Source organism: Ranitomeya variabilis, chromosome 4 (genome assembly GCF_051348905.1).
Source record: "Ranitomeya variabilis isolate aRanVar5 chromosome 4, aRanVar5.hap1, whole genome shotgun sequence".
NCBI lineage: Eukaryota > Metazoa > Chordata > Amphibia > Anura > Dendrobatidae > Ranitomeya > Ranitomeya variabilis.
In genome coordinates, this window is record NC_135235.1 from 195,668,199 (window position 1) to 195,694,845 (window position 26,647).

Genomic DNA, 26,647 nt, shown 5'->3' on the forward strand with positions numbered 1-26,647 from the left:
TCTCCCTTCCCCTCAGAGGCTCCGTGCAGCAGGACAGGGCGCTGGCCAATGAGCACTTCTATCACGCTGATGGGGGAGGTTCAGTGGCCGCTGCTCCTGTGCTTCACTGCAGGCTCCTATTTTACTGCTACAAACATTCCCAGAGTACATGGCCTGTGGTGACATCACGGTCACATGGCAGGTCACCTGATCGTGATGTCACTACAGGTCCTTAACCAGTCTCTACTCGGAAGCTTCACTGATAATGCTATTATCAGTGAAGCTTCTGCTGTAGATGCTGGGGGCCCCCAAGGGAGTGGGGGCCCCAGGCAGCTGCCTAGTCTGCCTGGCCCTAACGCCGGCCCTGCTTAGCAGATAATAAAAGGGCTAACGTAGGCACTAACAATGATGACTATCACATTCTGAACAGCACCACTGTCCTCCTATGTGGCAGAGGGGCATTGGGGTCCTCATAGGCACCACCACCTGGCAATGACAACATTAGTACTTAATTTAATGTTACATTTCCAAACAATTTTTTGTATGATTACTGGAAATGTTTTTCATTATTTAGAAACATATGTGACCTTCTGTTATCTTCTCTGTTGATCATGGTTACCAGGCTCGGTGGCATACTGAACTCTGTTGTGTACATACACATGGTCCTGCAAACAGGCCTGCCACAGATCAGATTTCACAAGCCACATAAAACCAGCTTTTTTACTGCTGCAAGTAGGGAAGACAACAAGAGCAGCTTGCCGCCTTGAACCTAAACAAAAAGGTCGGTCCACGACAGGTTCTGTGCATGTGAGGTACGTCACATTTGTTCCCTAAAAAAAAAAAAAAGAGATCTCATTTATTTTCACATGAATGACAAAGTATAATGAGCTCGTAGCTGAGCACTGTATTATACAGTCACTTTTAAATTCCATTTTCCTTTCATATTGTAGTGATCAGACGAATTTGGCCAAGCTTCTGTGTTCTCTATGAGAAGGCCACCGACTGACAAGCCAGCCAGGGGCTTATCTCCAAGAGTATAATGCGATCGGTAATCCAAAATTGGAGATATCTGATCCAGGGGCGAACACACAGCTTGGGGCCCCTGTGCAAGAAATGTGTCTGGGCCCTCCTCCTTTTATGGCGACAAAGCTACAGATATACCATATATATCTAGCCATACACACATGTATATATCTTACACAGTCTCCTCTTATTATGTACATTGCCATCCCTTATTACACAGAGCCCTCATTATGTACAGCACCATCCCTTACAGATCGGATTATACAACGCCCATTCTTTACTACATACGGTCCTCTCTTGTTTGATATAATGTAATGATGGCTGATAGAAAAGAAGCTTTCCCATGCTCTAATGGAGGAGCTGATGGACTGGTCGTCTGGTCACCGGCTGATCCATCAGTAGTCATTTTACATTTAACAAGTGAGGACTATGTAATAAAAGAGGGGGCTGTAACTAACAAAAATAACGATAATACACTATGTAAGAGACAGTGCTATATACAGTATAACAAGACATAATACTATGTAATAATGGGATAGTACTATACATAACAATAGAGGAAGCAACATAATAAAGAACTTCCTCATGTATAACTAGAGAGGATGGTACGCAATAAGGGACGGTGTTATACATAATAAAGAAAGAAACTGTAAGTAAGGAACTATACATAATAAGTGAGTACACGATATACAAATGGACTGTGCTATACATAATAAGGCTACATTCTTGTGTCTGTGTGCAGTGTCGGTGTGCTGCCCGCTTTAACAGACGGATTAAGCATGTCTTATTGTGATGCTCAAAATTGGATCAGAACAGGACATTATCTGATGCTCACGGATCTCATTCTCAGATCTGTGATTTTCACCAGCGTGTGAATGGATCTCTAAAACTCTACTAGTCTCTGTGCCGTCCGATAAAAAATCTGGCAGTACACGGGACATTTCACACAACTGTGAGAATGTAGCCTAAAGGCCCCGTCACACATAGCGACGCTGCAGCGATACAGACAACGATGCCGATCGCTGCAGCGTCGCTGTTTAGTCGCTGTGTGGTCGCTGGAGAGCTGTCACACAGACCGCTCTCCAGCGACCAACGATGCCGAGGTCCCCGGGTAACCAGGGTAAACATCAGGTTGCTAAGTGCAGGGCCGTGCTTAGTAACCCGATGTTTACCCTGGTTACCAGTGTAAAATGTAAAATAAACAGTACATACTCACCTTCGCGTCCCCCGGCGTCCGCTTCCTGCACTGACTGAGCGCCGGCCCTAACAGCAGAGCGGTGACGTCACCGCTGTGCTGTACTTTCACTTTCCGGCCGGCAGTCAGTCAGAGCGGGAAGCGGACGGCAAGGGACCTGACGGACACCGGAATGTGAGTATGTACTGTTTGGGTTTTTTTACATTTACGATGGTAACCAGGGTAAACATCGGGTTACTAAGCGCAGCCCTGCGCTTAGTAACCCGATGTTTACCCTGGTTACCAGTGAAGACATCGCTGAATCCGTGTCACACACACCGATTCAGCGATGTCAGCGGGACCTCAACGACCAAAAAAAGGTCCAGGCCATTCCGACACGACCAGCGATCTCAAAGCAGGGGCCGGGTCGCTGGTACGTGTCAAACATAGCGAGATCGCTATGGAGGTCGCTGTTGCGTCACAAAACTTGTGACTCAGCAGCGATCTCGCTAGCGATCTCGCTATGTGAGACGGGGCATTAAGGGATTTTCCAGATAACATTATCACTCCACGTCACACAGTGCAGATACAGAATAATATTTACATCCAGGCACTTACTGCTGACGTCTTGTCTGATTAGAGCAGTTTTCTGCATTTTCTCCTCCATCTGGTCAGACCTTCATGTTGACATCTCTCAGCCACGACTCGTCTTGTCACGATGATCATTGCAGCCCTGAAAATAACAAGGTCACATACATTGTATACATACATGTCTCCCCCACACTACGCCCCTGAATACAGATATGTACCCCGCCATTAGTATGTTATTAGCCACTCACCAATCAAAATATAAAGTGATAAGCAGCACTGTTCCCTTCATCTACTATATAATCGTCTAAGGGGCACTTCTGTCTGTCTGTCTGTCAGTCAGTCACGGAAATCCCGCGTTGCTGATTGGTCGCGGTCGCGGCCGCAGGCCCCCTCCAGTCAGCGCCCACACAGGGTTAATGGCTGCGCTACACCTCATAATGCCACGGTGTAATGCAGTCCGTTACCGCTGCTATTAACCCTGTGTGACCAACTTTTTACTATTGATGCTGCCTATGTAGCATCAATAGTAAAAAGATCTAATGTTAAAAATAATAAACAAAATAAAAAATCATTATATTCTCACCTTTCGTCGCCTTTCCCGCTGCTCCTCGCGACACTCCAGTCCATGCATTGCAGTCTTGCGAGATGATGATGTAGCGGTCTCGTGAGACCACTACGTCATCATCTCGCGAGACCGCAATGCATTCTTGGGACTGGAGCGTCGCGAGGAGCATCGGTAAACGCCTGGGCTGGATCCGGGGGCCGACGGAAGGTGAGTATATAACTATTTTTTATTTTAATTCTTTTTTTTTTTTTTTTTTTTTTTTTAACAGGGATATGGTGCCCACATTGCTATATACTACGTGGGCTGTGTTAGATACTATGTGGGCTGTGTTATATACTGCGTGAGCTGTGTTATATACTGCGTCTCTGTGCTATATACTATGTGGGCTGTGTTATATACTGCGTGGGCTGTGCTATATACTACGTGGGCTGTGCTATATACTACGTGGGCTGTGCTATATACTACGTGGGCTGTGCTATATACTACGTGGGCTGTGCTATATACTACGTGGGCTGTGCTATATACTACGTGGGCTGTGCTATATACTACGTGGGCTGTGCTATATTTCTCTGCTGTTTCTGTGCATCATGAATCGTGGTATGTGTTAAAGAGGGGGGCTCACACTCTTTTGCCCGGGGCCCTCAAAAACCTGTAGCCTACCTTCACTGATTGTTCGCGGCCTGCGTGACCAATCAGCGACAGGCGCAGTCCGGCCGCGAATTGGTGCGGACTTTGAACCACGCTTCGCTAATTGGTCGCGGCCGGCCAAATCCTGTGTATAAATTGCATTATTATGAAAACTAAATAAACTACATACATATTCTAGAATACCCGATGTCTTAGAATCGGGCCACCATCTAGTTACCTATAATCTCTGCCGCCGAATAAGTATAAATTATTTTTTTCTTGCAGATTTGCAGCAGATTAAAATCTGCATTAAGTGGAACTATCTCCCGTTAATAAAAACCTCCGAGCTGACTTAACTAGATGGTCTGCCATGAAGCTGACTTGGTTGGGCAGATTGCATGCAATTAAAATGGTCTCCCTGCCCAGATTTCTGTACTTATTCCGCTCCCTCCCCATCCCGTTGCCCCATAAGACTTTACACGAGATCCACTCTATGATTTCAAAATTTATTTGGCAAGGGAAAAAACCCAGAATCCGTCAAAAAACTATGTTCATACACAGAAGGTTGGGGGGACTTTCCATGTCCAACTTTACACTGTATTACAAATTGGCTCAGTTGGCCCAATTGACTAATGCCTGTGCTGCCAACCATGCTCCGAGATGGGTGGGCCTGGAATCGTCCCTCTTACATCCATTTTCCTTACCTGGCCTTATGTGGTCCACACAAAAACTACCAAAAGGCTTACACATTACAGCACCATTCACTGCACTTTCCCTGATCCTTTGGAGGAAGGAGAGGTTTAAATTTGATCTCCAATCTAAGTCCTCCCCACTGACCCCCCTCTTCTGTAACCCCATGTTCCCACCAGGACTTGACCCATGTTCTTTTGCTTGGTGGAAAGTTAATGGGATAATCACTCTAAAACACCTCTGCTCGCCCTTTAATATAATCTTAACTAGACAAGAATTCCTCCATAAATACAATCCATCCATTAACGAAACCTTTCGTATCTATCAGGTTTTCCATTTTGCAGAACAATTTCTACAACATAAAATCCCTTTTCACGCGACTCACTTCGAACAGAGGTGTATGGATGACCCACTGGGAAGGGGAACTATTTCTCAGCTATACAAATCTCTCAATGCGGCACATGGAGTCGACAAATTACATTACATGAAACAGTGGGAGGAAGATCTAGGTATTCAATTAACTTTAGAAAATTGGAGGCGATGCTGTGACACATTTTTTCCAGGGGTAGTCATCAAATCTCCCTGGCAGAGACATCCATTAAAGTCCTACACAGAACATACCAAGTCCCAAGTAAACTCCACACTATATATCCCAACATTTCAGATAAATGCTTTAGAGGATGTGGCGCAGTGGGAGATATGAAGCATATTTGGTGGGAGTGTCCGATAGTCTCTGCTATGTGGCAGGAAGTAGGACTAATAATTGAAAAAAATGTATGGCGGGGCGATACAACCCAACCCGGCCACATTCCTTTTGGGAGTCAAATACCCAGGCTTTTCTAACAAATTCCACAGGTTGATAGGCCAGCTGCTTATGGCCGCTAAGCTACATATAGCTACAAACTGGAGGTCGCCTTTTCTCTCTGTCCAATCGGTTAGAGATAAAATGAATACAATCCTCTTATATGAACGTATACATGCGACTAGAGAAGATTTGTGGGAGGCCTTTTACCAAATTTGGAAACCGTGGATGGATCTTAACACGAACTTGAACCTAGAGCAAACCTTGACTTTATCTATTTGAAACTTCATTATCCTGTGAGAGATTCTGAGGACATTGGGGTTGAACCTGCACTGTGTGGGGTGCGAGGAGGGGGAAGCGGAACTCATAAAACGGAACAAAGTATAATCTTGTCTAGTAAATATACCATACAGTAAAGTGCAGAATCTCATTTCCCTCCCCATTTTCCTTCTTTTATGTCTCCCCATGTCCTTGTCTCGTTATATCTGTATTTTTGAACTTGAGTTAGTACATGTATGGTTTTTCCTCTTTGTTTAAACCCAAGCTTATTGAACTCCCTTGTAAGGGAATCTGTTGTTCAATTGCTATGTTATTGAAAAATAAAAAGTTATTGAAACTAAAATCTGCATAATGTCAATTCTTGCAGCGTATTTCACCCATACTAATAAGTGGGGAAAATAAGCATCAAAGCATGTATAAAACGTTGCAAAAATGTATTTTACACAGCATACTTCCTGCCAACACATTAGGATATGCGGCAGAATTTTCTGCTGTAAATCCTCAATGTGTGCACATAGCCTTAGTCCCTGTCCTGTCATAAGTCCTTGATATCATCAAAATTAATTTGGGGGTGGGAGAAGACGCCATCAGGTACTGGGCATCATCCGCCACCTCCCAATTCATTACAAGTCTCTGATAGCATCTTCTCCCAACTTTCAATTCATTACAAAGTGTCCTGTGCACCTTACCCCCTCCTCAAAAAAATTTCAGTCCCCGATAGTGTCATAATAAATTGTAGGATGGAGAGGACGCCATCGGGAACCTAGCACCACCCATTTAATTTTACACCCATATCTAACGTCTGTCCCCCTGTTCATAAGTCCATTATAAGTCTCCATTCCTCCCATCACAATTTCCCACCGAGCTCATTGCCCTCTCCCCTAACCCCTTTTTGTCCTCTCCCCAATCCCCTCATTGTCATATTCCCCACCCCCTCACTGTCCTCTCCTCCACATTCCTCATTTTCATCTCCCCTTACCTCCTCATTGTCCTCCCTCCCATATCCCTAAATTTCCCTCTCCCCCACTCCCCCTCACTGTCCTCTCCCCCATCAATTGAGAAAAATAAAATATTACTTCTTTGTTGGCAACTTTCTAAATGACACAGGAGCGCGGCGTGCTAACGTCATCAAGTCACATGTGCCTGTGTCGCTGAGAAAGTGCCGGTCAGGAAGCTGAGAATGAAATCCTGCGTCTCCACTGCCATTTTCTCCCGTAGGTAGCAGAGCTGCAGAATCGTTCCCTGCCTAGCATGCTGCATATGATTAGTGAAATCTGGACATAGGCCCCTTGGAGCCTTGGGCTTCGAGCAAGTGGCCAGATTGTCCTCATTATTACCGCCCTGGAAGAGCCCCCACCACCTCCGGGCCCCGCTGCAGCTGCATAACACAGCCAGCATTGGTCTCGTGTGGAGCGGGCTCAGGAACTTCATTCATGAGGAACTGACATAGGATGTACTATTACGGTCTACATTGGAAAAAGGATAAAAAGGGTTTTTATCTAAAGACAAAATTCTTTATAATAATATCGAGAAGTGAATGGGACGGAGCTTCAATACCAGATTGACAAGACTGATGCCGTTTTTCAAATTTCGTGACAATGGACGTTAGATTTGTGCCCACTGAATTGGCTCTGTGGTTCCACTGACATTATGGCTATGTTATTTTCATAATGTTCCCAAAAAATCTCTGGGGTGCCCTAGCCCACAGGTTATTATTGGGTCAGTATGCTATTCTTTGGATGCAAAAACACATTGGGTGTCACCACCCCACAGATCTGATATTGGTGACCTTTCCGAAGGATAGGTCATCAATATGAAGTCCTGGACAACTTCTTTAAATCCTTGCAATTCATATTAAAAAAGATATTAGCCATTGTAAAGCTTTACTGTCTGGCCAGTAGATGGAGACAATCAGTCTTTAGGAAAAAGACAAATATCTAAGTAGAATTAGATCCCAAGATAATAACTATAGAATTTACTCATTTTATAAGTAAAAGAATAAATAGTACATGTAAATAATATATGGTACTTAGATCAAAAAAGCTTTTTTTTTTTATCAAAACAGTGTAAGGCATCTTTCACACGTCAGTGTCTCTAGTACGTGTGGTAACAGTTTTCACATGTACCCAAGACACTAATATACGTAGACCCATTCAAGTGAATGGGTCTGTGCACGTGACAGTGTGTTTCCACATGCCGTGTGTCCATGGGCAATACACTGGCATATCCATTTTTTTTTACCCGCAGCACGGGCCACAAAATGTCCCGCACACGGATGACATCAATATTTTAATCAGTGCGACACGTACCAGCACCTGGGAAGCAGCGGTACAGTTAGCGCTCTTCCCTGTAGCCAGGTGCCGAAGATGTCTCTCATTATTCTCCCCTGCTCGGCCAGCAATCAACGTGAGCAGGGAAGAATGTTGAGAGTTATAGTCAACTGATAAGAGTAAGAACAGGCGGCGGCTGGTGGGAGTATTCATCAGCTGCTGCCTGTGCTATAAATAAATTTAAAAAAATTAGCGTGGGTTCCCCTGTATTTTTGATAACCAGCCAGGCAATACAGACAGCTGAGGGCTGTCCGCTTCAGCAGAGCTGGTTATCAGGAATAGGCTGGAGTCACACACAATGTATAAAAAATCTGTCCGATTTTGTCTGCTGAGAATCGCACAAATGTTCTCCGTATGGTCATCCGTATGTCATCCGTGTGCAATGCCAGGATGCGTTTTTTTCGCAAAAAAGTATCCGCGTGTCATCCGTATGGTGAGATTTTCTCTCACACTTGCAATGAGCAAATGATGGCTGAGCCAATTTCCTGTAACATGCCCATTGCCTGAGAATTTCCCGCCAGTCACACGCATGGTCCGTGTGCTGTGCGATTTTTTTCTCGCACCCATAGACTTGCATTGGCGTTTCTCGGCTGAGATACGATGACAATCGCAGCATGCCGCGATTTCACTCGCAAGTGTAATACGGACGAGAAAAAAACGGATAATGGGAGCCAGGGGTGAACCTAGCCTCTCTGCCCCCTGAGGCGAACTGCAAAATGGTGCCCCCCCATAGTAAATTTTTTAAATCGGTAGAAATTAAGCTGGTTCATACAGATTTATTTCTATCCTGTAAAAATTTTTGCAATAGTGGTCATTTTAATTTAGAGAAATAGAAAAAATTATGTCCGAACACAAGTACATCAGCGCCATCACCGCACATACAAGAACCACACAGGAGAATCCAGAACAAGGATCATTAATGGCAATGGCGGGCCTGGCACAAGCATACAGACACACAGTGATGGCTGCAGAGCTGTGGTCCTGTAGCAGGCCCGGACTGGAACACAAAAAATCAGCCCTGCCACACAAACCCCTCCAGCCCACATAACACGTTATAACACGTCCCACCCCAGATCAGTGAATTTTTGCTATACTTTGTCATGCTCCTCACCACTCTCTTATAGGAGATATTTGAAGAGCCACATGTGAATGGCGCTGCAGTGTTTATGATCGACCACAGCTCCATTTACAAGGTGCTGTTCACAGCTATATTTCTCAGGACCATGGGGGTCCCCGCAATAAGATCCACAACAAACAGTCATCCCCTATCCAGAAGATAGGGGAGAACTTCCAAATGTGAGATAACTTAAACAGGTTTTTCATGACTTACGGTACTTTTATTACATCATAGGAATGTAGAAAATAATAAACCTAAAAATTACATTCCAGTACTCCAATGCTCGTGCAAACAAGTGTATAAATCAGGCATGATTTTTTATCAGATAGCACACTGACCGATGTTATACAATGGGGCCGAGCAGAGAAACATTTTAATTCTCAAACTGATTCGGCGTGAGAAAAAAAATCATATCATGCTGCGATTTGGCTCTGCAATTGAATGAGACTCACCCATTCTAGTCTATGGGTGGGAGAAAAAAAAAAAATGGATACCTCAGTATAACATCCAATATTTACGGTTACATTACAATTCTGTAACATAGGGAACAGTAAATGATCTGGTAAAAGATTAATAACTGCTCAGAAAAAAAAACTGACTGCAAACAAAAAACAAGTGAGAAAAAAAAAATCATCCCATTCTCCTGGATAAAAACAGATACTTATATATGATGTACAGGGAAATATGGGTATAGTACAATGCCAAAGATTTCACTTCTTACATTACATAAGTGATATCTTATGAATTCTACAATAGCTCAGAAACTGGCGAATCCTCGCAGCTCACAGTGTGTGCTCTGGGAGGATTCAAAAGTCTGCAGTCACACAGAGTGAGTGCAGACAGTATAGACCTCCACACAGTATTATAGGCACCACGTAGTCCTCCACACAGTATTATAGACACCACGTAGTCCTCCATACAGAATTATGGGCACCGCATAGTCCTCCATACAGTATTATGGGCACCGCATAGTCCTCCATACAGTATCATGGGCCCCAAATATTACTTCATACAGTATAATGGGCCCTATATACTCTATACATAAAAAAAATCATCAAATCCTCACTTCTCCCTGTAGTCCACTGCTCTGGTCTCCTCAGCGTATTCTGACCCTTTGCACTGCTCGGTACAAAGAATACGCTGTAGTGATTTAATTGCGGCCTCTCCGCTGAGACATCACAGAGCTCAGACACAGAGGGGGAATGATGGGAGAGGGAGCATCAGCGGGTGGCTCCCTCACTTATCATTGTTTTCAACTGTGTCGGCGCTGGCACTGGGGCCCCACGACTTACGAGCCCCATAGCATGCCATGTCCACGACGGTTTGTGGACTCTGGCACTTGCCAACTTGCGCCGAGTGGTGATGTCAGTCCTGATATATGTGTCATAACTGAGCACCACCAAAAATTAAGAAGTGGTTGAAATGCTTTTAGGACACACACCCTTAAATCAAAGGGATTTATAAAAAGAAAATAATCAGCACACGGATTAAATAAGAGAAAAGTGGAGGAATATTTAATTAGCCCATTTGGTAACATTTCAATTCCATAGCAGAGAAATGTTAAGTTATGGATCTGAAACGTTGCCACAATTAATCGGAGTGCTATATATATATATATATATATATTGTAGATTGTGAGCCCTCGCGGGCAGGGTCCTCACTCCTCCTGTACCAGTTATGACTTGTATTGTTCAAGATTATTGTACTTGTTTTTATTATGTATACCCCTCCTCACTTGTAAAGCGCCATGGAATAAATGGCGCTATAACAATAAATAATAATTATATATATATATATATATATATATATATATATATACATACACACATGCATACATACACACATACTTATATTTACACCATGTATACAGGTCAGGAGGGGTATACACAATGTACAGAGCATCACAATATATACTGTGGTAAGGAATATAGAGTGGAGGTGTGTATATAGTATATAGTGTAGAGATGTGCCAGTGTAAGTGCAGCGCCCCAGAGTCCTGGTCGTTGCAGTACTGTGGCTCCGCCGCTAAGGGGGGCTATGGTACGTCTGATGGCACTGAAGGAGTTCATCTGACCAGGTATCACAGACACCAATACATTTCACAGTCTGGCCTCCAGGGGGAGCTAAGGGTTCTATTTATTAGGCCACTCCTCACAGTCTGGTAAAACTGGGGGTTAGGCAGGAAGTTAGACAGAAAGCTGGCTGGGTTGGAACCAGGCAACACCTTGTGGCAGAGGGTGTTGTAGGGGAAGATTCAGAGGGGTCCCTGTCAGGGGTGGGATCCTGACAGAGGCCTAGCGAACAGAGAGAACGTTATGGGACCGCGCCTGCACGATATAGCGGCGGTACCCCAAGAAAGGATAAGAAGCGAGATTTATTGTGCTGAGTGAGAAACGAGATCAACGCAACAAGGAGAATACCAGTAGGAGTCGTGCTGTAAGACGAGGCAACATCCTATTGAGGCGCATAACCGGTGGCCGGAACGCCGAGGAAGTATAGAGCTCCAAGCCAAACTTCAAACCTACGGCAGGACAGTCAGTTACAGGCGGGCTGTCTCACCCAGACCCAGGAAGACACAGGGGGGGTAACAACAGGAGTGGGGTGACGCAAGAGTCCCGGAAGAGCTCCGAGCCTCCCGTCATACGGGTGCGTCCTAACCGTAAGATCAGGGGGACGTAGATGGAGAACATCAGAATCGAGTTGTGAGGGAACACGAGAAACAGACACAACAGTTGTGGGGTACTATCCCGTAAGCACAGCAGGGGAGGACCACAACACAAGCGCAGGAAGGTAGGCACAGATTTCCACCTGCAAAGGGAACTCTGGAGGTGCCATCGGACCGGCCGGACTTGCGCAGCCCTGTTAACCGTATTCCGGATTGAGGACTCAGAAGCCTTCAGTAAAGAGGTAAAGAGACTGCAACCTGGTGTCTTCGTTATTTACTGCACCGCACCTCCACCACCATCCACATCTATTATTGTATGCCCCTCAGCAGGGTCACGGACCGGGTCTAGCCACCGTGACAACCCCAGAGCAGAGACTTAGAGGCCCGGTACCGGGTACCCCTCGGCCCTGCGGCAGTGGGGGCGCTACAACTTGGCGTCACGAACAGGATCTACTTAAGCCTGAAGAATCGGGTCATGTGTGCCTTGGAACTGTGATTTATTGTGCTTGGACTGTGACTTATTGCAAAGACTGTGTATTGCCACTTGCCGCCAGAAGTTCCCGCCAAAATCGCCGCCATTACAGCGCTAAGGAGAGCGCAGGAGAAGAAGAGGGGCGTGAAGTGGGCGTAAACAAGCTGAAGAGCGCGAAAGACAATGGCCGCCCAGTCTAAGTATTTCTGTCCCTTGAGGACGTGTACGTCAGCAGCCGAGATCCGCCTCCTAATCCTTAGTGGAGGGCGGAGGCAAAGAAAGCGAAACTGCCCACGAAGGAGAGAGCGGGAAAAGGACGAGGAAGAAGGAGCAGAATACGTGGAGGACGCCATGGCGAGCTGCCCAGAACCGGAGCGTGGGGTCAGAGCAGAGGACTCCCCCAGCTACCCGGAGGGACACCGAGACCAGGCCTCCACCGCTGATACTGACTTCCTGCGGGCCGGAGTGGATGAGCTCAGCGACCAACTCCTGCGGACGCAGCTGAGCACTGAGGCCGGGTGGAAGAAGACCTTCATCGGGAGCCTCACCAGACGTCTGTCGGCAGCCTCGTCTGGTCCGGAGCCGGAAAGAAGTTCCAGCGCTCCGAAGCCAGAAAGCAAGGCCCTGCCGGAAAGCGAGATGCTGCAAACAGAGATGACAGCGCCGCAGCGCAAGGCCCTGCAACCAGCGTTCCAGATCCCAGCGGAGACGGAGCAGATCGGCACCGGAGGGACCGCATCTGAAGCAGGTATGAAGAACGACCCTGCCCCGCCAGCAGAGGACCTGCTGATAGGCCCCGTCACGGCACCCCCTCTCCCTGGGACCTATAGACTCCAGCGCCTTACACCCTGGGATCAGGCCCTGGTTATGGAGCACTTCTTAAAGGCCCCGATCTCGCCGATCACCTTGCCGGGCGAGGTCTATGCGGAGCTACGGCCGCCAGAGCGAGAGTAAACCTCGGAACCACGAGTATGTAAATAGTTAACTGTTTGTTTCCCTGCTCTTTGCTGCTTTAAACCCGACTAGGGTTATTCTTAAAGGGATCCCTTTGTTTACCCGGGATCCCTTCTTTTGCTTTTTGTTTTTGTTTCCTGTTTGCTCATCATTGAAAGAACTGCTGAATCATGAACAATGCATGATTACAAACTTTTTGTACATAGTTTGCACCTTCTTAAAGGTGCTCTCTACTAGTTTTATAAGCGAAAGGACTCTTTGCGAAGACACTGGTCGCAGAACCAGCATCGGAGTCCTTACTGCAAACAGACTTGCAGCTTGAGAAGTTGCACTACCTCGTAGAGACTTGGTCCCCTCTTAAAGGGGATGTTCATCAAAAGCACTTAAAGAATGATGATGTTTTGAAAGAAAGTACTGATAATGCTGATATGTAAAAGTTATATGTAGCTAACTGGTTGATTGTAAGAAATGTTTAATAATGTTAATAGAAGAATGAGGACAGGAAGTGAACCCGTAGGGGTTAGTGGTGAGTCCTCTTAGGAGCCATATAGAGATGGCTCAGTGATCTTGAACTGAAAGAAAAATGACATGTTCTATACTGTGTATAGTAGTGGAAGGACAGTAGGCCCGGGCGGAAAGGGGCGGTCCTGTATAGAAAGGAGAGGCAGTAGGTCTGGAGCAGTTAGGACAGGCGGTCCTGCAGAAGTAAAGAAGGAGAATGCATAAAAGTTAATTAGCCTTATATGTGATATAAGGTGGTCTTTAGTGGATTTAGCGAGTACGTCCTTAAAGGCAATGTTAAATTATTGTTCAAAGATTTTGCACTTAGTAGAATACCCGGTTGGGTAAGAAAAGTTATTTAAAGTATTTAACCATGTTTGTAACGTTCAAGTGTCCTCACCTCCCATAAAGGGAAGCTCTGTTAAAAAGTTTACTTGTACTTGGGGGGCAGCGCCCCAGAGTCCTGGTCGTTGCAGTACTGTGGCTCCGCCGCTAAGGGGGGCTATGGTACGTCTGATGGCACTGAAGGAGTTCATCTGACCAGGTATCACAGACACCAATACATTTCACAGTCTGGCCTCCAGGGGGAGCTAAGGGTTCTATTTATTAGGCCACTCTTCACAGTCTGGTAAAACTGGGGGTTAGGCAGGAAGTTAGACAGAAAGCTGGCTGGGTTGGAACCAGGCAACACCTTGTGGCAGAGGGTGTTGTAGGGGAAGATTCAGAGGGGTCCCTGTCAGGGGTGGGATCCTGACAGAGGCCTAGCGAACAGAGAGAACGTTATGGGACCGCGCCTGCACGATATAGCGGCGGTACCCCAAGAAAGGATAAGAAGCGAGATTTATTGTGCTGAGTGAGAAACGAGATCAACGCAACAAGGAGAATACCAGTAGGAGTCGTGCTGTAAGACGAGGCAACATCCTATTGAGGCGCATAACCGGTGGCCGGAACGCCGAGGAAGTATAGAGCTCCAAGCCAAACTTCAAACCTACGACAGGACAGTCAGTTACAGGCGGGCTGTCTCACCCAGACCCAGGAAGACACAGGGGGGGTAACAACAGGAGTGGGGTGACGCAAGAGTCCCGGAAGAGCTCCGAGCCTCCCGTCATACGGGTGCGTCCTAACCGTAAGATCAGGGGGACGTAGCTGGAGAACATCAGAATCGAGTTGTGAGGGAACACGAGAAACAGACACAACAGTTGTGGGGTACTATCCCGTAAGCACAGCAGGGGAGGACCACAACACAAGCGCAGGAAGGTAGGCACAGATTTCCACCTGCAAAGGGAACTCTGGAGGTGCCATCGGACCGGCCGGACTTGCGCAGCCCTGTTAACCGTATTCCGGATTGAGGACTCAGAAGCCTTCAGTAAAGAGGTAAAGAGACTGCAACCTGGTGTCTTCGTTATTTACTGCACCGCACCTCCACCACCATCCACATCTATTATTGTATGCCCCTCAGCAGGGTCACGGTATGGGTCTAGCCACCGTGACAACCCCAGAGCAGAGACTTAGAGGCCCGGTACCGGGTACCCCTCGGCCCTGCGGCAGTGGGGGCGCTACATATGTAGTGTGGATTCTATACTATATACACAGAAATATACTGTATGAACAGCTCTACACTATATACACACACACAAGACACAACTCTACATTATAATTAAGACAGTATTATACTATATTATGATGCATAAATCACATAGGACACACATATACAGTATATCATATAGGAGACACCGCAACTGCTGAATATATATATTATTATTATTATAGTGCCATTTATTCCATGGCGCTTTACATGTGAGGAGGGGTATACATAATAAAAACAAGTACAATAATCTTAAACAATACAAGTCATAACTGGCACAGGAGGAGTGAGGACCCTGCCCGCGAGGGCTCACAATCTACAAGGGATGGGTGAGAATACAGTAGGTGAGGATAGAGCTGGTCATGCAGCGGTTTGGTTGATCGGTGGTTACTGCAGGTTGTAGGCTTGTCGGAAGAGGTGGGTCTTCAGGTTCTTTTTGAAGGTTTTGATGGTAGGCGAGAGTCTGATGTGTTGTGGTAGAGGGTTCCAGAGTAGGGGTGATGCGCGAGAGAAATCTTGTATGCGATTGTGGGAAGAGAAGATAAGAGGGGAGTAGAGAAGGAGATCTTGTGAGGATCGGAGGTTGCGTGTAGGTAAGTACCGGGAGACGAGGTCACAGATGTATGGAGGAGACAGGTTGTGGATGGCTTTGTATGTCATGGTTAGGGTTTTGTACTGGAGTCTCTGGGCAATGGGGAGCCAGTGGAGGGATTGACAGAGGGGAGAGGCCGGGGAATAGCGGGGGGACAGGTGGATTAGTCAGGCAGCAGAGTTTAGAATAGATTGGAGGGGTGCGAGAGTGTTCGAGGGGAGGCCACAGAGCAGGAGGTTGCAGTAGTCAAGGCGAGAGATGATGAGGGCATGGACTAGGGTTTTTGCAGATTCTTGGTTGAGGAATGAACGGATTCATGAAATATTTTTGAGTTGAAGTCGGCAGGAAGTGGAAAGGGTTTGGATATGTGGTTTGAAGGAGAGATCAGCGGCAAGGATTACCCCGAGGCAGCGAGCTTGTGGGACTGGGGAGAGTGGGCAGCCATTTACTGTAATGGATAGGTTCGTTGGGGGGGTCGCGTGAGATGGGGGAAAGATGATGAATTCTGTTTTGTCCATGTTAAGTATATAGGTGATACTGCAACTGCTATGTATAGTCGCAGTATCACTTATAGAATGTATATATAGCAGTATACCTATATAATGTATATAGATTAGTGTATTTACATTATATAGGTAATACTGTGACTACTCTATATATGTTATTTAGGTGACACCGCAATTATATACAGCAAGTAAAAGCAGGGAAAACAATACAGGCAAAGCCTTATATACCCTCTGCTCATGATAGCGTAGTTAGCATATATATAAGAGGAGGCTACCACCTGTATATGGAGTACTAGGACACACCAAATACTGCATAAGCAAAACCCAAGAAAGAACTGGTGCAGCAAAGTCCAAAGAAATATACCAAAATCTTTATTTAAATACAAAAATACAACACAAGGAATCAGAAAGTGAAAATGGGTTAAAATCTGCTTCAGAGTGCATGGAACTCATAGAAGCGAAACGGAATCCCCACGTTAGCAGACCGATACAATACATTAAACACAAAGGGCAACAATGGCCCCTGCGCACTCCATAGTCATAATGCTTAATAGCAACAAAATAATAAACAGAGCCCGCAGAAGTAAGAAGCCAAGTGGCACATAGCTACATTAATAGCATCAAGAGAGTACCTGATCAGCTGATAACGTGGGGAGAACGTCCGCTCCGAGCCCATACAGCATATATACAGCAGTCCATCTATATTACAGCAACTGCTTTTCACAATTGCAATATCGCCTATAAAATGTATATACAGCAGTATCACCATCACCAACATAATGTATATAGAGCTGTCTGTATACATCATATAGGTGATACTGCAACCGTTCTATATAGAATATATATACTGCACTTATACACAGCAGTTGCTGTAATATAGATAGACTGCTGTGAATAATCACAGTATCACCTACATAACTTATATAGCATACAGCACTAGTGCCACACAATACACACCATGGCGGATACGGCACACAAAACAATTATACAACTCCAACACTATACACAATTGTGTGTGATGATAGCATTAGAACTAAGGCTACTTTCACACTAGCGTCGTGCACTGCACGTCGCTATGCGTCATTTTGTAGAAAAAACGCATCCTGCAAAAGTGCTTGCAGGATGCGTTTTTTCTACATAGACTTGCATTAGCGACGCAGTGCAACGCATTGACACGTCGCAACCGTCGTGCGACAGTTGCGTCGTGTTGCGTTGGTCCGTCGCCACCAAAAAACGTTGCATGTAACGTTTTTTGGTGCGTCGTGCCCGTCTTTTCCGACCGCGCATGCGCGGCCGGAACTCCGCCCCCACCTCCCCGCACCTCACAATGGGGCAGCGGATGCATTGAAAAACTGCGTCCGCTGCCCCCGTTGTGCGGCGCTTGCACAGTATGCGTCGGTACATCGCAACGACGCAATTCGAAGTGCGTCGTATGATGCTAGTGTGAAAGTAGTCTAAGGCAAACACACAAATGTGTGTAAAGTGCCATATTTATGATTGTGTGTCTGTATTGTGTAGCACAATACACAATTGTGTTTTTTATTTTGCCTGAGTTGTGCGGTATCCACAATAGTGTCTCTTGTGTTGGACACAGACACAAAGACGCACAACTGTCTCTAGCGTGCAACACAACACACACAGTCGTGAATATAGCGCAAGACATAAATCTACGCACAATTGTGTCTAACGATGGCACTACTAGGGCTCACTCACAAGTCTGATTTTCATTGGTGCTTTTCAGTCTATGCGAGTGCAATCACTGGTACTACAAATACAACAACAGAAAACTTGGAGTAATTGGTCCAACAAGAAGTACCGGTAAATATACTAAAGTTTCTTTCTTGTAACAAAAAGGCACATATATTTACAATTAATAACAACAAAAGTTACATACAGAGAGGGATTAACATCATAAATGTGGGTCCCAGAAAATCTATCATGAAGTGGGTATCATATTTAATCAAAGATTAGATAAAGTGCTAGTGCTTGGTGTGAAAAGGTGCATGTTCATATTTGATATGCACGGAGTAAAACATGTGCAATCAATAGTGACCGAAGTCCATAAAGTGCCAAATGCCTGTATGTAAAAAAGAACACACCACCACTTATCCCATAAATGTATTAATGTTCTTACCCATAATACCTCTCCTGGACAACACAACCATAGCCCCAATGCACGTTTTGCAACTCACAGATCCAATCCTGTGCATGTGAACAGCGCTATACATTACATACATGCACAGTGCAGCAGCATATAGAGATGCTGGGCAGGATGCCAGTGGGAGCAAACATTGCCTGCTGTGTGCACACAGGCAGAGACAAGGCTGAGGAGTCTGATGGAGTGAAGTGGTGAACTACGACGGAGTCATGGAGCAGTGCAGCAGAGCGTGGGCAGGAGATGTCCTCTGAGAGTCCCAGCAAACAGCAATGTGTGTCCCCAGGATCGGGAGACACGGCGCAGCTCCTAGTAAGGTAGCAGTCACGTTAGGTTGTGAGTGTCAGCAAGGGTCAGCAGGGATTACAGGGAGAGTCGGCAACAGCACCACGTGTTCTGACCGCCGCTCTGCTGCCCCCTGGCTTGAGGGATGCGCTGCTGCCTGAGGCAAAGTTCTCAACTTGCCTCATGATGGCAGCGCCCCTGATGGGAGCTGCCCCATAGATTAACATTGGTCCGAGTGCTATGCATTTTTTTATCGCTTAGCACTCGTCCGTATTACGCTGTAGTGTGACCCCGGCCATAGAGTGATCAAAGATCTGCGGTGAACTCACTGAGCTGAACTGCAGTCTAAAGCACCCGGCGCCTGGGAACAGTGCTAACAGTACCGCTGCTTCCGAGGCACCGATACGTGTGGTACTGATTGCCATGGGTATGACACTGATATCTTCGGTACTGTTTTTTTCCGGTACTGGAAATATCAGGACGTGTGAAACCAGCCTTAAAGGGAATCCGTCAACACATTTGACCTATCTAAACTATTAATATGGGCATCCAGTTATAGAATGCTGAAAATAGTCCTCCCTGTGTGTCTCATATCAGATGCCTTGTGATAAAACCGGTTTTTACTTACCGGTAATAGGATTTTACAGAGTCCACAACAGCACCCTACGAGAGAGGGGATCCGCCCACCATCTGGACAGGAACCTACAAAATTTAAAGGGGCGGTCCCCCTCACCACTCCAGTTTGTGTTTCAGAGTATAAGGGACACCGCCATTGAGTTAGTGCACAATCATATATACTTAAACATTACTAAATACCATCACCTCTACAGAGTGACAAGCTAAAGGCACACCTTCCAATAGAGTGCAGGAATCCAGTGATTAACTACCGGGGGGGGGAATGTGCTGTCGTGGACTCTGTAAAATCCTATTACCGGTAAGTAAAAACCGGTTTTCCTATCGCCACGACAGCACCCTACGAGAGACTTCCAAAGACTAATCATCTGGGAGGGACTACAGCACTAAGTACCGAACGCTCAAACTAAGTTGGCCTTAGGTGATAGATCAAGATGGTAATGTTTATAAAAGGTGGAAGGAGATGACCACGTTGCCACCTTACATGTTACGTCTATGGAGACGTCTGCTTTCTCCGCCCAGGATGAGGCCATGGCTCGAGTGGAGTGGGCCTTGATGCTTTCCGGTGGCATTTGACCTTTGGCAGAATAGGCAAGACATATTGCATCTCTGATCCATCTGGTGATAGAACCTTTTGTTACACTCGCCCCTTTCCTTGGATTCTGGAAAGAAACAAACAGAGCCCTACTCTGCCTCCAAGGTTCTGTCTTGTGCAAGTATTCTAAGGGTATGTGTCCACGATCAGGATGGCCGGCGGTATCGCCGGAGCGGCAAACCCGCTCGGCGCTAAGCCCCGCCCCCTTCTGGGACGCGATGATGCCGGATGTGTTCATTGCACACATCCGGGATCATCACACCCCACGCATAGGGCCCTGTGTTATTCCTTGCGGCGACGCAGCGTCGCCGCAAGGAACATGGACATGCTGCGATCTGAAAAGACGCGCAGCATGTCCGGAGTCGCAGGGCCGCCGCGTGCGTGTTTCCACGCATAGTGGACACGGGATTTCAAAAAATCCCCTCCACTATGCTGGAACATCTGGACGCTGCGTGTTTGATGCTGCGGCCCTACGCAGCGTCAAACACGCAGCGTTTCCTGACCGTGGACACGTACCCTAATACTGCCTTTCTAACATCTAGCATATGACATTTCTGTTCTGCTGAAACTGGATTATCACAAAATGATGGTAAATATATCTCCTGACTTCTGTGGAACTTAGAAGCTACCTTTGGTAAATATGCTGGATCTGGTTTCAAAACGATCTCATCCTGAAAGACCATTAGATAGGAAGGGTCTACTGACAACGCTTGCATATCACTAAGGGTATGTGCCCACGTTGCGGATTCTCCTGCGGATTTTTCCGCAGCGGATTTGTGAAATCCGCAGTGCAAAACCACTGTGGTTTTCACTGCGGATTTTATCGCGGTTTCTTCTGCGGATTCCTCTGCGGGTTTTCAACTGCACTTTCCTATTGGTGCAGGTTGAAAACCGCTGCGGAATCCGCAGAAAGAAGTGACATGCTACTTCTTTTTTTCCGCAGCGTTTCCGCGCGGAATTTTCCGCAGCATGTGCACTGCGGTTTTTGTTTTCCATAGGTTTACATGGTACTGTAAACTTAGGGAAAACTGCTGCGGATCCGCAGTGGATTTGACGCTGCGGATCCGCAGCAGTTTTCCCTAAGTTTACAGTACCATGTAAACCTATGGAAAACAAAAACCGCAGTAAATCCGCAGCAAAATCCGCAGCGTGTGCACATACCTTAACTCTTCTAGCAGAAGTCAAGGCTACTAGAAGGACTGTTTTTAAAGTTAAAATTTTAATGGAGGCAGAATCTAACGGCTCAAAGGGGGGTTCTGTTAAAGCATCCAAAACCAAATTTAGATCCCATGGCGGTAATCTGGCAATATGAACTGGGTTACTACGTTCACTAGCTTTAATAAACCTGGATACCCATCTATTTCCCGCCACATTGCTGTTATATAAGGCTCCTAGGGCTGATACCTGAACTCTAAGGGTATTTACCGCCAATCCCAATTCTCGGCCTTTCTTCAAGAACTCCAGAATTGCCGGAATTGGAACCCTGTCTGTTAACCCCTTTCTGACCTCGGACGGGATAGTACGTCCGAGGTCAGAAGCCCCTCTTTGATGCGGGCTCCGGCGGTGAGCCCGCATCAAAGCCGGGACATGTCAGCTGTTTTGAACAGCTGACATGTGCCCGCAATAGGCGCGGGCAGAATCGCGATCTGCCCGCGCCTATTAACTAGTTAATTGCCGCTGTCAAACGCAGACAGCGGCATCTAACTACCGCATCCGGCCGGAAATGACGGCATCGCCGACCCCCGTCACATGATCGGAGGTCGGCGATGCTTGAGTGTTGTAACCATAGGGGTCCTTGAGACCTCTATGGTTACAGATCCCCGGCAGCTGTGAGCGCCACCCTGTGGTCGGCGCTCACAGCACACCTGATTTTCTGCTACATAGCAGCGAACAGCAGATCGGTGCTATGTAGCAGAGGCGATCGTGCTGTGCCTGCTTCTAGCCTCCCATGGAGGCTATTGAAGCATGGCAAAAGTAAAAAAAAAATGTGAAAAAAAAAAAAAAAAAAAATATATAAAAGTTTAAATCACCCCCCTTTCGCCCTAATCAAAATAAATCAATAAAAAAAAAATAAAAATCAAACCTACACATATTTGGTATCGTCGCGTTCAGAATCGCCCGATCTATCAATAAAAAGCATTAACCTGATCGCTAAACAGCGTAGCGAGAAAAAAATTCGAAACGCCAGAATTACATTTTTTTGGTCGCCGCGACATTGCATTAAAATGCAATAACGGGCGATCAAAAGAACGTATCTGCACCAAAATGCTATAATTAAAAACGCCAGCTCGGCACGCAAAAAAATAAGCCCTCAACCGACCCCAGATCATAAAAAATGGAGACACTACGGGTATCGGAAAATGGCGCAATTTTTATTTTATTATTTTTTTTTTTTTTTTAGCAAAGTTTGGAATTTTTTTTCACCACTTAGGTAAAAAATAACCTAGTCATGTTAGGTGTCTATGAACTCGTAGTGACCTGGAGAATCATAATTGCAGGTTAGTTTTAGCATTTAGTGAACCTAGCAAAAAAGCCAACCAAAAAACAAGTGTGAGACTGCACTTTTTTTGCAATTTCACTGCACTTGGAATTTTTTTCCTGTTTTCTAGTACACGACATGCTAAAACCAATGATGTCTTTCAAAAGTACAACTCGTCCCGCAAAAAATAAGCCCTCACATGGCCAAATTGACGGAAAAATAAAAAAAGTTATGGCTCTGGGAAGGAGGGGAGCGAAAAATGAACACGGAAAAACGAAAAATCCCAAGGTCATGAAGGGGTTAAGGGATGTTGATGAAAGGCAAGGAACTTCTTCCAAACCTTAGAATAAATCTTAGTAGTAACTTCTTTATGGCTACTTAAAAGGGTAGATATTAAGGCCTTCGAAAAAACCCTCCATGCTAGCAGCTCCCTCTCAAATTCCACGCTGTCAAATGCAGAGACTCCACATTGGGGTAACGAAATGGACCCTGAGAGAGAAGTTCTGGACTCGAGGGCAACACCCAAGGGTCGGGCACTGACACTGCTTTGAGTTAAGGTACCTTCACACGAAGCGACGCTGCAGCGATAGCGACAACGATGCCGATCGCTGCAGCGTCGCTGTTTGATCGCTGGGGAGCTGTCACACAGACCGCTCTCCAGCGACCAACGATGCCGAGGCCCCCGGGTAACCAGGGTAAACATCGGGTTGCTAAGCGCAGGGCCGCGCTTAGTAACCCGATGTTTACCCTGGTTACCAGCGTAAAAGTAAAAAAAAACAAACAGTACATGCTCACCTGCGCGTCCCCCAGCGTCTGCTTCCTGACACTGACTGAGCTCCGGCCCTAACAGAACAGCGGTGACGTCACCGCTGTGCTTTCACTTTCAATTTAGGGCCGGCGCTCAGTAAGTGTCAGGAAGCAGACGCTGGGGGACGCGCAGGTGAGTATGTACTGTTTGTTTTTTTTACTTTTACGCTGGTAACCAGGGTAAACATCGGGTTACTAAGCGCGGCCCTGCGCTTGGTAACCCGATGTTTACCCTGGTTACCAGGGTAAAACATCGCTGGTATCGTTGCTTTTGCTTTCAAACACAACGATACACGGCGATCAGACGACCAAATAAAGTTTTGGACTTTATTCAGCGACCAGCGACATCACAGCAGGATCCTGATCGCTGCTGCGTGTCAAACTAAACGATATCGCTAGCGAGGACGCTGCAACGTCACGGATCGCTAGCGATATCGTTACAAAGTCGTTTCGTGTGAAGGTACCTTAAGGAGAACCATGGCCTCCTGGGCCAGAAGGGGGCAATTAGGATTACTCTCGCCTTCTCCTCCCTGATCTTCCTGAGAACTAGAGGAATCAGACACATTGGGGGAAACGCATATGCTAGAGGGAAATCCCAATGAATTTGAAGGGAATCTACTATACAAGGTTTGTCCGCTACCCGAAGGGATGCAAACTTCCTGATCTGTCTGTTTTCCCTTGTAGCAATCTATAACGGGTAACCCCCAAAGACCCACTATCTGTTTGAACACCAGCCGGTTTAGAGACCATTCTCCCTGACATAGAGAATGATGGCTGAGGTAATCTGCCTCCATATTGTGTTCTCCTTGTATGTGGACTGCTGATAAAGAGAGGAAGTGAGTTTCGGCTATGGTGAGTATGTCTGCGGTGGTGTTCATTAGAGATTTTGACCTTGTCTCCCCCTGATGGTTGAGGTATGCCACTACTGTCATGTTGTCGGTCTGCACCCGTACATTTGAACCCCGCAGGATCGGCAGCCATTTGAGCAGGGTATATCTTACTGCTGTAAGCTCCTTCCAATTTGAGGATCTTTGGGTTTCTAGGAGAGACCATTGCCCTTGTGTCCAAACATCTCTTATGTGAGCTCCCCAACCTATTGGGCTGGCATCGGTTGTGACCGCGGTGTCCGGTATTATTCCCCAATGTACCCCTTTTGACAAATGTCCAATATCTAGCCACCATTTTAGACTGTAGAGAGTGGTGGTGGATAGTCTGAGTCTTCCGATCAGACGACCTTGAAGACTCCTTTTTGCATCTAGGATTTGGGATTGCAATACCCGAGAGTGGAATTGAGCCCACTGAACAGCCGGTATACATGATGTCAATGACCCCAGAAGGGACATTGCGTCTCTCAAGGTCAGATCTGGATCTTTTCTTATAGTCCTGACTTTGTGAATAATCCTCTGCTTTTTTTCCTCTGAAAGGAAACATAGCTGATCCTCTGAATTTAGCAGAATACCGAGGAAAGTCTGACTCGTTGATGGCTCTAGTTTTGATTTCTTTAGGTTGACCAACCAAACCAGGTCCTGTAGAGATGATATTATACAGTTTAGGCAAATCTTACACTGGAAAAAACGAATTCCCCACTACCAAGAAGTCATCCAAGTAGGGTATAACTAATGTATCTTGTTCTCTGATATAGGCCATTACTTCCGCAATGATCTTAGTAAACACCCTCGGTGCCATAGATAATCCAAATGGCATTGCCGTAAACTGAAAATGTCTGACCTGATCGTTTAATTGCACAGCCATTCTGAGGAACCGCTGGTGATCCTTGTGAATGGGTAGATGGTAGTACGCATCTTTTAGATCCAGGACTGTCATATAACACCTGGGAAAAAGAAGTTTAGTCTCCGATTTAATGGATTCCATTTTAAAGGCATGGTATTGTAGAAATTTATTCAGCTTCCGTAAATTTATGATGGTCCGAAAGGATCCATCAGGCTTGGAAATTAAAAATAAAGGGGAATAAAACCCCTCCCCTTCCTGATCTTTCGGTACCTCTACAATAACCTCCTTTTGTCTCAACAGCTGAACCTCTCTTTCCAGGGCCTGTTGTTAATCTGAAGAATTAAGGGCAGTCAATACATAGTAATCAGGAGGTATCTCCCGAAACTCCAACTTTAATCCTGATGCAACTATACCCAGAATCCAGCTGCTGGAAGTTATTTTGGCCCATTGGTTATAGAAATATCTTAATCTACCCCCCACTGGAAGTTGTGATTTATCGGTAATTGCGTCTACGCCTTGAAGATGATGATGATGAGGTACTGAAGTCTGAACCTTTCTTCCTCGGCTCCGTCGGATCCCAATCCCGGTTTGAATAAGGTTTCCGGTATGGCATGCGTCTCTTGGTTAGGTATTCCTACAGGTAGGATTGAATACTTTAGGAAATCCCTTCTTCCTATCCTCTGCCTTGGCAAGGATGTCATCCAGCACAGGGCCAAATAAGTACTCACCCCTGCATGGAATAGTACACAGTTTAGCTCTAGCCTGAGCATCCCCTTTCCAGGTCTTAAGCCATAGAGCTCGCCGGCCAGCATTCGAGAGTCCCGCCGATCTGGCTGCAAGCTTCAGAGAGTCTACAGATGCATCTGCCAAATACGCCACACCCTCACGAATCTGAGACAGGGAATTCAGCAATTTGTCTCTAGGCACCTTAGATTACAGCTGCTCCTCCAGCTGAGTTACCCAGACCATAATCGATCTGGCAGTGCAGGTACTAGCAATTGCAGGTTTGAATGCTCCTGACGACGACTCCCAAACCTTTTTCAGGAACATATCCGCTTTTCTATCAGACGGATCCTTTAGAAGGCCTACATCCTCTAGTGGTAAAGTGCCTGACTTAGATGTGGAAGCTACGGCTGCGTCCACTTTAGGGACCTTCACCCACTCAGCTAAAACCTTATCAAAGGGATATCTTCTCTTTGCAGAGGATGGCAAAAAACCTTTGTCCTGCTTATCCCATTCATGTTTAATAAGGTCCTTAACAGTGTCTACTACAGGAAACGACCTACGATTCCTCTGACACAACCCCGCAAACATTATATCTTGGGTTGATCTCGGCTCCTTGTTCTCCGCAACCCCCACGGTTGTGCGAACCGCTTTAACCAACCCATCCATATTATCCACCGAAAAGCATGGCCTTCCCTCTTCATCCGAGGAGGATGGCGATGAGGAGCCTGAACATTCACCCTCTTGTAAAGATGGGCTAGATCCAGGTGATAAGCCCCTAATAGAC

At 46.2% G+C, this 26,647-nt stretch overlaps 1 protein-coding gene and 1 long non-coding RNA gene across 2 annotated transcripts in view; one reads left to right on the plus strand and one right to left on the minus strand.

Moving 5' to 3' along the window:
* Window positions 1–352: 352 nt before the first annotated feature.
* The window catches only part of LOC143770182 (uncharacterized), a 35,328-nt gene continuing 9,033 nt past the window's right edge, over window positions 353–26,647 (minus strand). Inside the window, exons 2-3 of the long non-coding RNA XR_013214564.1 lie at window positions 2,795–2,909; window positions 353–809 (exon numbers count right to left, since the gene is read on the minus strand). This is a non-coding gene — a long non-coding RNA (uncharacterized LOC143770182). The remainder of the gene's footprint in view (window positions 810–2,794; window positions 2,910–26,647) is intronic.
* Window positions 671–26,647, plus strand: part of TMEM150B (transmembrane protein 150B) — a 125,432-nt gene continuing 99,455 nt past the window's right edge. The window contains exon 1 of the mRNA XM_077259542.1: window positions 671–791. The gene's annotated coding sequence lies outside the window, so the exon portion shown is untranslated. The remainder of the gene's footprint in view (window positions 792–26,647) is intronic.